Source organism: Eptatretus burgeri, chromosome 13 (genome assembly GCF_056783735.1).
Source record: "Eptatretus burgeri isolate ZD-2024b chromosome 13, Ebu_testis_v1, whole genome shotgun sequence".
NCBI classification, from domain to species: Eukaryota; Metazoa; Chordata; class Myxini; order Myxiniformes; family Myxinidae; genus Eptatretus; species Eptatretus burgeri.
In genome coordinates, this window is record NC_140973.1 from 9419416 (window position 1) to 9431915 (window position 12500).

General features: G+C 50.6%; 1 protein-coding gene across 1 annotated transcript in view; it reads right to left on the reverse strand.

Moving 5' to 3' along the window:
- ISY1 (ISY1 spliceosome associated protein) overlaps positions 1-12500 on the reverse strand; it is a 66683-nt gene that overhangs the window by 17360 nt on the left and 36823 nt on the right. The gene's annotated exons all lie outside the window — the stretch shown is intronic.

A 12500-nucleotide genomic window follows, 5' to 3' on the forward strand; every position in this document is an offset into this window, starting at 1 on the left:
CATCAATGAGCCATTTTTGACCACTGGCCTGCTGTTCGCTGGATGTCCTTTCGGTGGTGGACCATTATTGATACACATGGGAAACTGTTGAGCGTGAAAAACCCAGCAGCGTTGCAGTTCTTGACGCACTCAAACCGGTGCACCTGGCACCTACTACCATACCCTATTCAAAGGCACTTAAATTTTTTGGCTTGCCATTTACCCTCTGAATGATTGCATACATACACAATCCACGTCTCAATCGTCTCAAGGCTAAAAAAAATCCTTCTTTAACTTGTCTCCTCCCCTTCATCTTCACTGACAGAAGTGGATTTTGCAGGTGCAATCAAGAAGGGATCATAGCTTTCACCTGATGAGTGTATTTCATGGAAAGAGCAGTTGTTCATAATGTTTTGTCCACCAGGTGTATGCATGTATATATATATATATATACAGTATATATATATATATATATATATATATATATATATATATATATATATATATATATATATATATATATATATATATATATATATATTGTTGCGGATTCCGCGCCCGCCGGCGTGCTGACGGCCACGTAACTCGAATCGCGGCACGTCGCCCACCGGACGGACAATCCAGTCGTGACCCTCTCGGACTAACGCCGGGAACCAGTCACGGGTGGACCTTTCGGTCTCACCGCGATCGAGCCAATCAGCCCCCGCGTGGGATAGGGTTGCTCGCCAAATTCGACATACCTAAGTACCCACGCGGAGGGTAGACCGGGCGATCGCACCTCGCCGCAGGTCGACTTCGGACACGGGCCACTTAAGCGACCCGTTCCGTACTATCAGAATAACCGAGCGGTGTTATCGTCGACCTAGACGGTTCGATTAATTATCGGGCGTATTTAGCCCACTACCAACCCTTTACGTGAAGCAAGATGAGGATTCAATGGAGGAAAAGACGAAGCGAAGCGGGAGAACAGTTCAACAATAAAGCACATTTATTCGCGGCACACGGGAAGCACACAAATACAATTCCACCAAATGCACACAGAAAAAAAGAAAACACAATTCCATTTACACAAAAAGCAAATATAAAAGCAAAAACACAGTGCAGAGCTAATACCGACTACCGAGCACACGGCAACACTTATACAATTCTACTTCACAGACGGCGCCGACAACACATACCCAAAACCAAGGAAAAGAAATACCCTCAAGAATGAGGCGGGCCTGAGGCCGAGACCGGGTCGCGCCTACCCGTCTGGTGATGAGACGCGGAGCGGCGATGGCGCCTCACTCCGCGGGCCTCGCGGACAGTGCCTGGCAGGGGGTGGGAAAAGGGGCCCCCTTGGTCGCACTATCTCAGCGCGGGGGGAAACAGGAGGGGGTTGCTGATGCTCGGGGTATAGAGGATCTTTATTATCCCTGGTGTGCGTCTCCACCTCGGCCAGGTCGCGCTGCCGGCCTCCCTCGGGCGTGCAGCTCCTGGCACCGACGCGAGCACCCCCTCGTCTGCCTTCGCCCAGTTCGCCTCTGGACTCTCCACCCTGGACTCTTCTTTGGGCTCCCCTCGTTCGACTCTCTTCAGCTTCTCCAGCTACTGCAGGCTTCGGGCTCCAGACTTCCACACTCTTCTCTCCGTTCCGACTCCTTCTCCTTCTGCTGACTGACGAACACCGTCCTTTTATCCCCCCGTAGCTTCGCCTTTGACCCCCTGCCTTTGACCTTTCACCTCGCTCCCCATTGGCCCGAGAAAAAGTGGGCGTGAAGGCTTTTTGATCCACAAATTTGCATATATCGATCGTTCTGGAGGCGGGGCCAAATCGTCCCTCGCTCACCGATTGGACGGCAAAAGTGGGGGCGTGTGTCGTTTTTGATCCATTTTTGAAGCACAAAATCCGTGATTTTGTACACGCTGTTCAACGTGCGCCCTGCACGAGTCCAACACCGGTACCCACAGCGGGGCAAGAACGGTGGCGATGCTACGGTTGCGAGGTGTGACGTGAAGGTCGTGGCGGTTGTGGTGAAGCGGTGTTGTGGTTGGTGGTTGATGTTGTGGTTGTGGTGATGGCGATTGGTCCAAAATAAAGATAGTAAAAGAAAAACGGCTATCCTGAAGAGTCGCAGCTCGCATAAATGACATGTATTCCCACTAGACAACGGGTTCGGGCCTAACTACACATGTACTTACCGAGATACCTCACCTAAGGGACCTGAATGGTGGTTTGCGAATTTGGCAACCACAACACTACCCCCTCCCCTTTTTACAGACTCGTCCCGAGTCGTCAAATTTTCGTGTGCCATCATGTGTAGTTTTCCCCTAGTACATTTTACCTACGGATCCCTGAGTGCGACATTCATGGTATTCGTGTCCCCAAAATAAATAACCTGAGGGCTGCGTAACTATCTAAACAAACTCACTCACACGGACGACTTAAATAAAATTGCCGGCGCTAGACAGACATGCCGGGGGCGCACTCATATTTACAGTACATCTTAACCTTAACTTACAAATTTTACACTAAACCATGGCCCAGGATCATTGAACTCTGCAAAAAGAAAGCAGTTAGCAGGGAGCCAGGCTGCCCACATGCAGTCTCTGGCTCAAACAATGCAGGTGACAGGGAACGTGGCTGGCTGCTCACACGCAGTCCAAGGCCTTCCCTTTTGAACTGAACGCGGTGAACCACAACGGTGCATGGGCTGCACAACGCAGTCTCCGTGCCAGCTCAAGTGGCACACGCAATGAGCACAACGAATGAATGCATGGACACAAACATGGTGCACGGGCCGCCACTGCAGGCCCGTGTTGTAGCTGCCAACAGGGCAGTTCTTGCAGCTTGCAAACTGTTGCCTTGATCCTGGCGCACATGGCAATGAACAGGGGGGGGGGGCAAAGCAAAAATTGAACGGGGCTGGTGAACGTGGGCAGTGGGCATGGCATGGCAAAGGCAAGCAGGCAAACACAGCCCGCAGAAGAAGGCCGCTGCAGGCAAACACAGCCGGCAGGTGAACTGGCCGGCACAGGCCTTGAAGTACCACAGCTGCAGATGATCCGGCCGGCACAGGCCTTGCAGCAACACAACAGCTGCCGATGAAGTGGGCCGGCACAGGCCTTGAAGAAAAACACGGCCAGCCGATGAAGTTGGCCAGCCTTTGCCGTTCAGTGGAGGTTGGTGGAGGGAGTGCGGTGGTGCTGGCCACTTGGAAGGCGGGCTCGGACCTACCTACCTGTCTCCCTCCCACCTATCGCCTTTGCCTGTCACTGTCTATACCCACTCCCTTAATTTGTCAAACCCCAATTTAGCCCCAACTTATTTTTTTGTTGTTTTTATGTTTACTCCCCCACTATAAATCGTCCCCTAACCCCCTTTATCGTCCTTGTTCGGCTAACCTATCCTGTCACCTAGCCTACTCCCAACCCCTACGTTCCCTTCCCGGAGGGGAATAAGGGAGAGCTAACGTCCTGTGTCGAGGCCCAACGAAGCCTCAGAATGGCCTACCCAGAGTTCGGCGATCTAACCCAAAGTGGGTCCAGCGGCCCACAACGAGAGCGAGGGGATGGATGGTGCGGAGGGGTACATCTCCTAATCTACCCTAACCATTTAACTGTTAAACTACCCCGGGGCTTTCAACAAGCGCCTCTCGCTTAAACTATTGGTTCTAACAACCCAGATTCCCGTCGCCTGTGTTGGTGTCCTTACAATTTCGGGCCTCGCCCCCCCCAATTTTCTCTCCGTGCCCTCACACGGTCTCCTGGCTGGGACACGTGGCTCCCTTTGGCAGGCACGACCCTCTGCCGATTCTCCCGCTATGGCACCCCCGGGCACTACACTGCCTCCGAGCCTACCAGCTCCCTAACACCGGGGAGTGCCCCCCATGGCACCTCCCCTGAAACGCACACGTGGCAGGCCGGCCTCCCGGGCCCCTTTCCGAGGGTCACCCGTGCCCACAACACTGCCCACGCGGCTAATGGCGCCCCGGGCCCCCGCACCAAGCAGGCGCACCCGTGCCCACTACTCTATCCCGGCCCCCCATGGGCCCATGGCCTACCGCGGCCGACCAGCCTGGTGCCCGGGGTACCCACTCAGCGATACTCACCTTTCGCAGCCACGCTCCCAAGCCCGTCAACAGGGCTCCTGCACCCCTCCAAATGGGTTTCGAGCCTACATTCCCACCAACAGCAAAACGACCTCCATTTTTCAATTTGACTAACCCAGCTAACTCACTCTACACTGACCCCGGGGGTCCCTTGGGTGGGAGTCACTCCTCCCCCCAATCACTCATCGCACCATGCATTCCCCATTCGCTCCATACACACAGACCCGCTGGCCTTACTCACTCATGTCTCCACCTCACAACTCACCAACTCTTCAACACCCACACCACTGAACTCTGCCATCCTTCTAACTACTTCCCCTAACTAACTCGTGCTCCCACGCCGTCCCTTAAACTACAGCACGTTCCATTTAACACTACGTAGCTAAGCTACGTCCCCTCTACACATTCACAGGTCTGTCACTGTCTCCTAACTCAAAAATTCATTTTATTTCCCAACCTAGATCTGGCTACAATCCCTCTAACTAATCCATTCCACGGACTCCATGAGGACTTACCCCTGCCCCATGGAGTCGGTCTAACTAAGCTAACCCTTCCCCCTAACTAGTTTCCATCCTGTGCCCAGGGTCAAGGGGGTCTTCCACCCCTTGCCCAGGAATCCTGTACACCCGAAAGTGAGGCTTGCTTTTTTTTTTTCATGCGCAGCACCTGCGCGGCAACTCAGAGCTCGCGCACTTTGCACCTGCCCGTGACGTCATGCAGCTGCACGTGTTCCTCGTCCCTCCTTGGACGGGACCATCCGGCAGAGATACCCCTCCTGCCGGATTCCAACCACACGTGCAGCCATGACGTCACCGTGCGCAAAAAAAAACACAAGCCCCACGTCTCGAGGGGTTTCCCACGCGAACACATGTGCTTTGCCCGTTGGAGCTTAACACACACGATCGCGTGGAGAACCCGTCCGGTCCAAATCCATTTACAGCAATGCCAACCCTCCCGATTTCATCGGGAGGCTTCCGAAAATTCACCCAAACTCCCGCCCTTACGATCACTATCCTTATCCTCCCGAAATTTTGATATTTTTGCACTGTTCACTAATCAGAATGTACTAGTATGAGAATTGAATGAAAAGCATCGTCTGCTACGTATAGCATGTGGTAACTCCATAACGTTCGCTGCTACCAAATTGTACGTAAAAAATCGCAAATTCAAATGAGGAGCAGCGAAACATTGGGTCTGGATCTCGCTTATGCGATCATGCACTGAGATTTAGTGCATGCGGTATGTATGCACAGTGTATATGCATGCGATACGCTCACTGCATGCAGCTGGGCCCCGTACCAGCCCGGCGGTCGCGACCACCGTGCGGTGTTTAATTTAACAGCCGCTAGAGTTCTACGAGTCGCGCTGCAGCTGTGGAACATCGACTTCGAAGTTACCGATGCTTCAAGCCCTCGATGTTGATTACGAAATGGCAGAAAAGAAGCTTACGAAGACCAAGAAATGGTCTCAGAAGTACAAGACCGAATACAGTCTCCAATACCCGTGTATTCGAAAGTCTGAAAGAGGAATTCATCATGCGTATTGTACAGTATGCAGCGTTGATATTTCAGTTGAGCACGGAGGTCGCGATGATATTCGGAAGCACGTTGGAAGCAAACGGCACACAGACATTGCAAAGGAGAGATCTTCGAGCACGAGTACCAGTACACTTCTGAATTATTTCACCAAACAAGGGACAAGCGAGGTAGAGGATGTTACTCGAGCGGAACTTCTCTTTAGTGGATTTATTGTGGAACATAACTTGCCCATATCAGTCTCAGATCATGCTGGACCTCTATTTCAAAAGATGTTTCCAGATTCAAAAGTTGCTTCAAAGTATGGATGTGCAAGAACAAAAACTTGCAAGATGTGCAAGATGTGCAAGAACAAAAAAAAAAAAAAAAAAAAAAAAAAAAAGCAAGAAAAAAAAAAAGAACAAAGAAGAAAAAAAGAACACTGGTCAACAATTTTTTACTTTCTGAATGTTGTCTAGATTTCTACAAGTGAATTAGGGTATTCTGGCACTGCTGAATCAGGAAATGGCATCCGTTTCTCTCCATCAGGTCAGGTTTTTGTGCTAAGTTGATTTGAAAAAAATCAGATCTTGTGACAAAATCAATTACATTTTTGTGGCATTATCAGCTGATTTTTGTCAACACATATCATCCTAAACATGTTTTTAAGAAAAAAAAATGTTTTGCCAACAACATTAATTGATTACATGATAGAAACATCGATTACTGTCATCTGAATGGTGGGCATTGATAAAGGTAAGTACAAGTAAATTGCATGTTGCATCACCACTGTTCAAACTTCAGGGCTTGAACTTCCGTTTCTTCGAACTCCTGGAATGTTCAGCGGCAGGGAGGTCTCTCTTCAGATTCCAACAGTAGTCAGCCATCATGACTGCGTCCCAGCGACCCTGATACCTGGTCTCCATCTCCTTCATGTCCTGATGGAATCTCTCCCCCTGCTCGTCACTCATTGAACCCAGGTTCTCAGGAAACCGGTTCATATGTGAAAATAGGTAGTGCATCTTGATGCTCATGTTGCAGTCCAGGTTTCTGAAAGCAGTCAGCATGTTGTTGACAAGTTCTGCGTAGTTTCTGGCCTTATTGTTGCCAAGAAAGTTCTTCACTACCAAAACAAATGTCTTCCACGCTTCCAGTTCCACTTCGTTCATTGAGTTTTTGAACTCTGGATCTCTGATGAGCTGACGGATCTGAGAACCATCAAAGATGCCAACTTTCAACTTCTCCATGGTCAATCCTGGAAAAGCCTGGCACAAGTAAGTGAAGCAGTCACCATCTTTGTCCAGAGCTATTGGTGAACTGCTTGATTAAGCCGAGCTTGATGTGCAGCGGTGGGAAGAGTATTCTGTCTCTGTCCACCAGAGGGTCGTTGATGACGTTTCTTTCTTTGCATGGCACCAATTCCTCCCGCACAGGCCAGTCCTTCTTCGTGTAATGCTGAGCACGGTCCCTACTATCCCACATGCACAGAAAACATGGGTACTTGGTGAAGCCAGACTGTTGTCCCAACAAAAAGTTCACCATCTTCAGGTCAACACAAATAAACCACTTATGCTGATCATAACCAATTTTCTCCAGCACGTACTTCACCGCTTCATACTTCTCCTTCAGTGTAGTCGAGTGAGCGATGGGTACAGAGGCAAACTGGTTGCCGTTGTGGAGCAGAACACATTTCAGTGATCGCTTGCTGCTGTCAATGAACAGTCTCCAATCTTTGGGTTCGTACTGTGGCACTCCAAGCTTGAGCAGAAGCGCATGTCATAAATTGGCGCATGTAGGTATTGTACATTCTTCAGAGTTCGTTATTTCAAGAAATACAACTTTTTTGTATCACATTATTACAAAATCTGCCCCATTAACTTTAGTTTTGATCCACGAACTTTATGCTTTGCCTCACCAATTTTTGGAAGATTTTGAGGTTTTATGACTTCAAACTGATCCCTTTTCGACATAATCACCTAGAACCATCGTACCTGAATACTTCTTGTCATTAAAATAATTATTTCCAATTAAAACAATTATTTGACATGACATTTTACCCCCACCAACTTCTTCTAAAATGCTCCACACATGCGTACATGTGAACAAAAATGTAAAAAACGACATGTGGCCATATCTCAAAAACTTGACCTGATTGAACAAAACTAATGTGAGTTTTGGATTCAGCGCATCAGATTCGTCCTAAATCAGCTTAAAAAATGCAGACAACAAATTTGTTGTTGACCAGTGTAATTGGTGAGTTGTCAAATGTTACTGCTTCATCTATTGCCGATATTGCTAGACTAGCTCCATTTAGCCTAGCTCCAGACGGTAGCAATGACAGTGGTGAGGCCCAGCTATATCCTGTCCTGATTTCGTACTATGACAACAGTGCTGGGATTGTGAAGCAAGGTTTGCTAAGTTTGCCTGCGTGCAAACAAGATTCCACTGGAGAAAACATTTTCAAACTGCTTGATCATGAGTTCAGTGACAGGAAAATTCCGTGGGGAAATTGTGTTTCCTTTTGTGCTGATAATGCCTCTGTCATGGTGGGCAAGCACAAAGGAGTCGCTGCTTATATCCACAAACAAAATCCAGAGTGCTACATCATGGGATGCCCTTGCCATATGATGCACAATACGGCCAAGAAGGCGGCTCAGGCCTTACCCATTGAATTAGATGACTTTCTCATCGATATTTACTACTACTTGGACAAAAGTAGTAAACGCGTCAAAGGAGTGAAAGCACTGCAAGAACTCTGTGATGCCCCGACACACAAGATTCTGAAGCATGTCGCAACAAGGTGGCTGTCCCTTGGTCAGTGCCTAGACAGGCTGATTGAACAGTGGGAGCCACTTCGCCTCTTCTTCAAAGAAGAAGTACGAAGAAAAATGCAACCAACTGTAGCCAAGACTCTAACAACGAGCAAGAAGGACGGCACTGTATCTACTGCCAGTACTGGCACTGCAGGATCAAGCACTAGTGGAGCAGCATTCACCACTACCACTGCAGTATCTGCTGCGAAGAAGACAGCAGGGACAGCACCAAAACCAATGCTGAGAGCAGGTAGCATCACCGGCCCTTCATCACGTTCATCTACAAAGCAGATCCCTTCAGAGTCGAGAAAGACTGTGATAGTCCCATCTACAGGCAAAGAAGTACCCAAGTTAAGTTCTGCTTTTGCCAAATCACTTGATAGAAGCTCAGCAAAACCTTCGAATCAGAGGTCTTCTTCCTTGGCTGCACCTACCTCAAGCTCTCTCCTCAAACGTAAAATTGGATCTGGTACTACGAGTCTGACCTCTTCTGCTGGCAGTAAACGCAAGTGTGATCGCCCTGCGGCTAAGTGTACTACGAGTTCTACAACTAAAAGCGCATCTTCCTCAAACACTGTGCAGGAATCTAGAGAAAAACGTGTCAACAGGATGTTCTTGTCTCCACAAACAAAACTCTATTGTTTCTTCCTTCGATATGCTAACAAGCTTTTTGAGAAGGGGAATCTTCTGCTCCAAAGAGACGAACCCTGTATTCATCTCCTGCACGGAGAATTGAATGGTCTTCTGAAAGATATCTTCGTACGGTTTTTGAAACCATCGGTGTCATCCGTTGCTCTGGTAAATGTACCCTTCTCTGACAGAAATCATCAGAAGAATGATGAGGACCTCATGATTGGGAACGATGCCAAACTGTATATAAGGGAACAAAGGAGTCTCAAGAAATCCACCTTCACTCTGAGTGAGTCAGACATCCAAGGTTTCTTCAGTGCAGTTCGCTCATATTATGTGAAAGCCTGCAATTATATCTTCAAAACCTGGCCGCTAGATGATGAATTAGCCAAGCATGCTCAGGTGCTGGATGTTAAGCTACACCAAGAAGTGGGGTTTGACTGTGTGGAGTTTTTCATCAAGAAATTCCCCTGTCTGTTCAGTGGCGGTGATAGTGACATAGACAGTCTTGAGAGTGAATTCGCTCACTTCCAGGCAGACGCCTCCATAGCTACAATTGCTACTGAGACAGTGAGAGTGGATGAGCAGTGGCATCGGATTTCACAGCTCACAGATCCCTGCACTGGTGCCAAGAAGTATCCTAATTTGAGCAAAGTGATGAAGGGAATCTTGGTCATTCCTCATTCGAACGCATCATGTGAGCGGGCACTCAGTCTTGTACGGAAGAATCATACTGAATTTCGTCCCAATTTGAGTGTCAAAACCCTGGAAGCTCTCTTAATTGAAAAACTAGCTCATAACACCCCTTGCTACCAGAGAGAATACAGCAAAGACATAATCAGAAGGGCGAAAAGAGCCACACAGCTGTCACTCAGCAAAGCTGCCATGGAAAAAGCAAGCAGCAGTAGTACCAGCCAGTAAGGTAAGAAAAATATTGCTTCTTTTGTGCTTTTTGTTAATCTTTGATTGTCCCCTAACTTACTAATATTAACATACATGTAACATTAAAAAGTGCACAATTTTCCCCTTTTTTTGTTCAAAAAGTGGGAATTCTTAACATGTTAAATGCTCCAAAATAGGGCTCAGAGGGCACTAGAGAGCGTCTAGAACCCCAGAGCTTCCAGGGCCCTAAGGCGGGCCCTGGACCCCGCCGCAAGGGTCGAGCGCTCCGCGCTCGAGATGTGCGCTTCGCGCACATTATTTGGTGTCGGTTGAAAATCCTCCCTAATTCTGATTTCCAAAAGTTGGCATCTCTGCATTTACCTGCCTAAACTTTGTCCGTCCGCGGGATCGGCAAATCCACCGCGTGCGTTTCCGGACCGGGACTTCACTCTCGCAAGCGAGCACGTGGCGGTCTCGTGCGTTGCACAGCACGAACCTCGTGCTCGCGGCTGGGTGAACCCGGCACGGTCCCCGAAACAACTACAGCCGCTACACGGCTTTCGTTTCTCCCATGTCGCCGTCTTCGTCTCCATTCAACCCACGCACACCTGCGTGTTACGACGCACACAGTCCACTCCATCACATTCACACGGGGAGACGCGGCTGCGTGCTCCCGCATGCCAACCGACATCTCCCTCTCATACCGCTCTCTCACACACACGGTCTCCCTTGCACACAGCGACCTTGCACACGGCCGTTCACTCACGCGTGCGGGGGCACTCACCCGCGGTGCCTCACTCGCACTCCGTGCCTCATCCACACACGGTGCCTCACCCACACACGCGGGGGCACTTGCCTGGCCGCGGTGGCTCACTCACACTGGCCGTTTCATCCACACACGCGGGGGCACTAACCCGCGGTGCCTCACTCACACTCCGTGCCTCACTCACACACGCGGGGGCACTCACCCGCGGTACCTCACTCATACACACGGCGACACTCACACACGCGGTCTCTTCCACACACGGTGCCTCACCCACACACGCGGGGGCACCCCAACCCGCGGTGCCTCACCACACTCCGTGCCTCATCCACACACGGCGTGCTGGGAAGCACGTACTCGGCACCATCGCCACCACACCACTCACACGTGGTGCCTCACTCATACTGGCCGTTTCACTCACACACACGGCCTCACTCACCTACGGTTCCCCATCCACACCCGGCGTGCTGGGAAGCACGCACTCTGGCACCATCGCCACCACACCACTCACACACGGGGTCGCTTCCACACACGGTGCCGCACTCACACCTTGCACCACCCACACAGGGACAACCACACTGGGGATTCGTGTCCCCACAAGTGTCTCCGGGGCCTCTACACCCCCAAGCTTTCCGTGCACCCGTTCGCAGCACTCGCCCCCTCAACCTCGCAAAGCACGACCGAACTCACCTGGTCGTGACTCGCCTCAAGGGGGCATACTCCCTCCCCTCGTTCCTGGAGGAGGCCATCCAGCTGCTCGCACCGGGTCCCTGCACGCTCCGCGAGCTCACCCCCATTATCCTCCACTACCTCCGTGTGTGTGTGTGCGTCACTTACCCCGTCCTCACCGTGCAGTCTCTCCTCTGTCGTTCCCTTCCCGGCTACCGTCACTGCCAACTCTTCACCCTTTACCTCCCTTGTCTCAACTATTATTATTTCCTTTGTCGTCACCTCGTGTCTCGTCTCACACGTTTTGGTCTCCCCATTTAATTTTTCCCTCTTGGTCACCGTCGATTCCTCTGTCACGACCCTCGTCCAACACGCCCCCGAATTATTTTTCACCCGCCTCCACCGCGGGCCTGTCAGCAGTTGCACCCCCTTCCAGCTCGTTTGCTCCCACACGTGGAGTCGCCATTCCCAGCTCCTGGTCACGGCCTTCATGCCCGCCTGCAGGCATCGGCCCATGTTCTGCGTCGCACCCCACAGTTCTTTCATTTGCTTGTTCATGTCTTTCATTTCGTTTTTATTTCATTCATTTGTGCCAGCATGGTGAATAGCTGGGCCATGTCGGATGCACTCAAGTGAGCCGTTTCGGCAGGGGTTGGGGAAGGGTTTTGGTGGAGAGGGGGAGGTGTCATACACTGCGGCCGCTGCCGCTCCCATTTCGGGCTCTGGGTTCAGTTGGGCGAGTCCGTGTTCCTGCACAATCAACATTTCCTGCTCGGGGATTCCATCCTGGACCATGGATCCTACACATTCTACATCCATTTCTAATACCCCCGGCTCCCGCTCGCCTTGAGACGCCATCTTGCTTCTCGTGAAGGGTTAATTTAACTCGCTCGTAATTTGGAGGGAATCGGGGGTCGCTTCTCTCACCCCTGGACCGATTCCCGTGAATTTAGCCGGAGACAGGAGAGCCTGTTTTCCTGTTCTCCGATACCAGTGCCGCAAGGAGGGCGATGAATTTGTATCCCACTCCTGACACCAGTGTTGCGGATTCCGCGCCCGCCGGCGTGCTGACGGCCACGTAACTCGAATCGCGGCACGTCGCCCACCGGACGGACAATCCAGTCGTGACCCTCTCGGACTAACGCCGGGAACCAGTCAC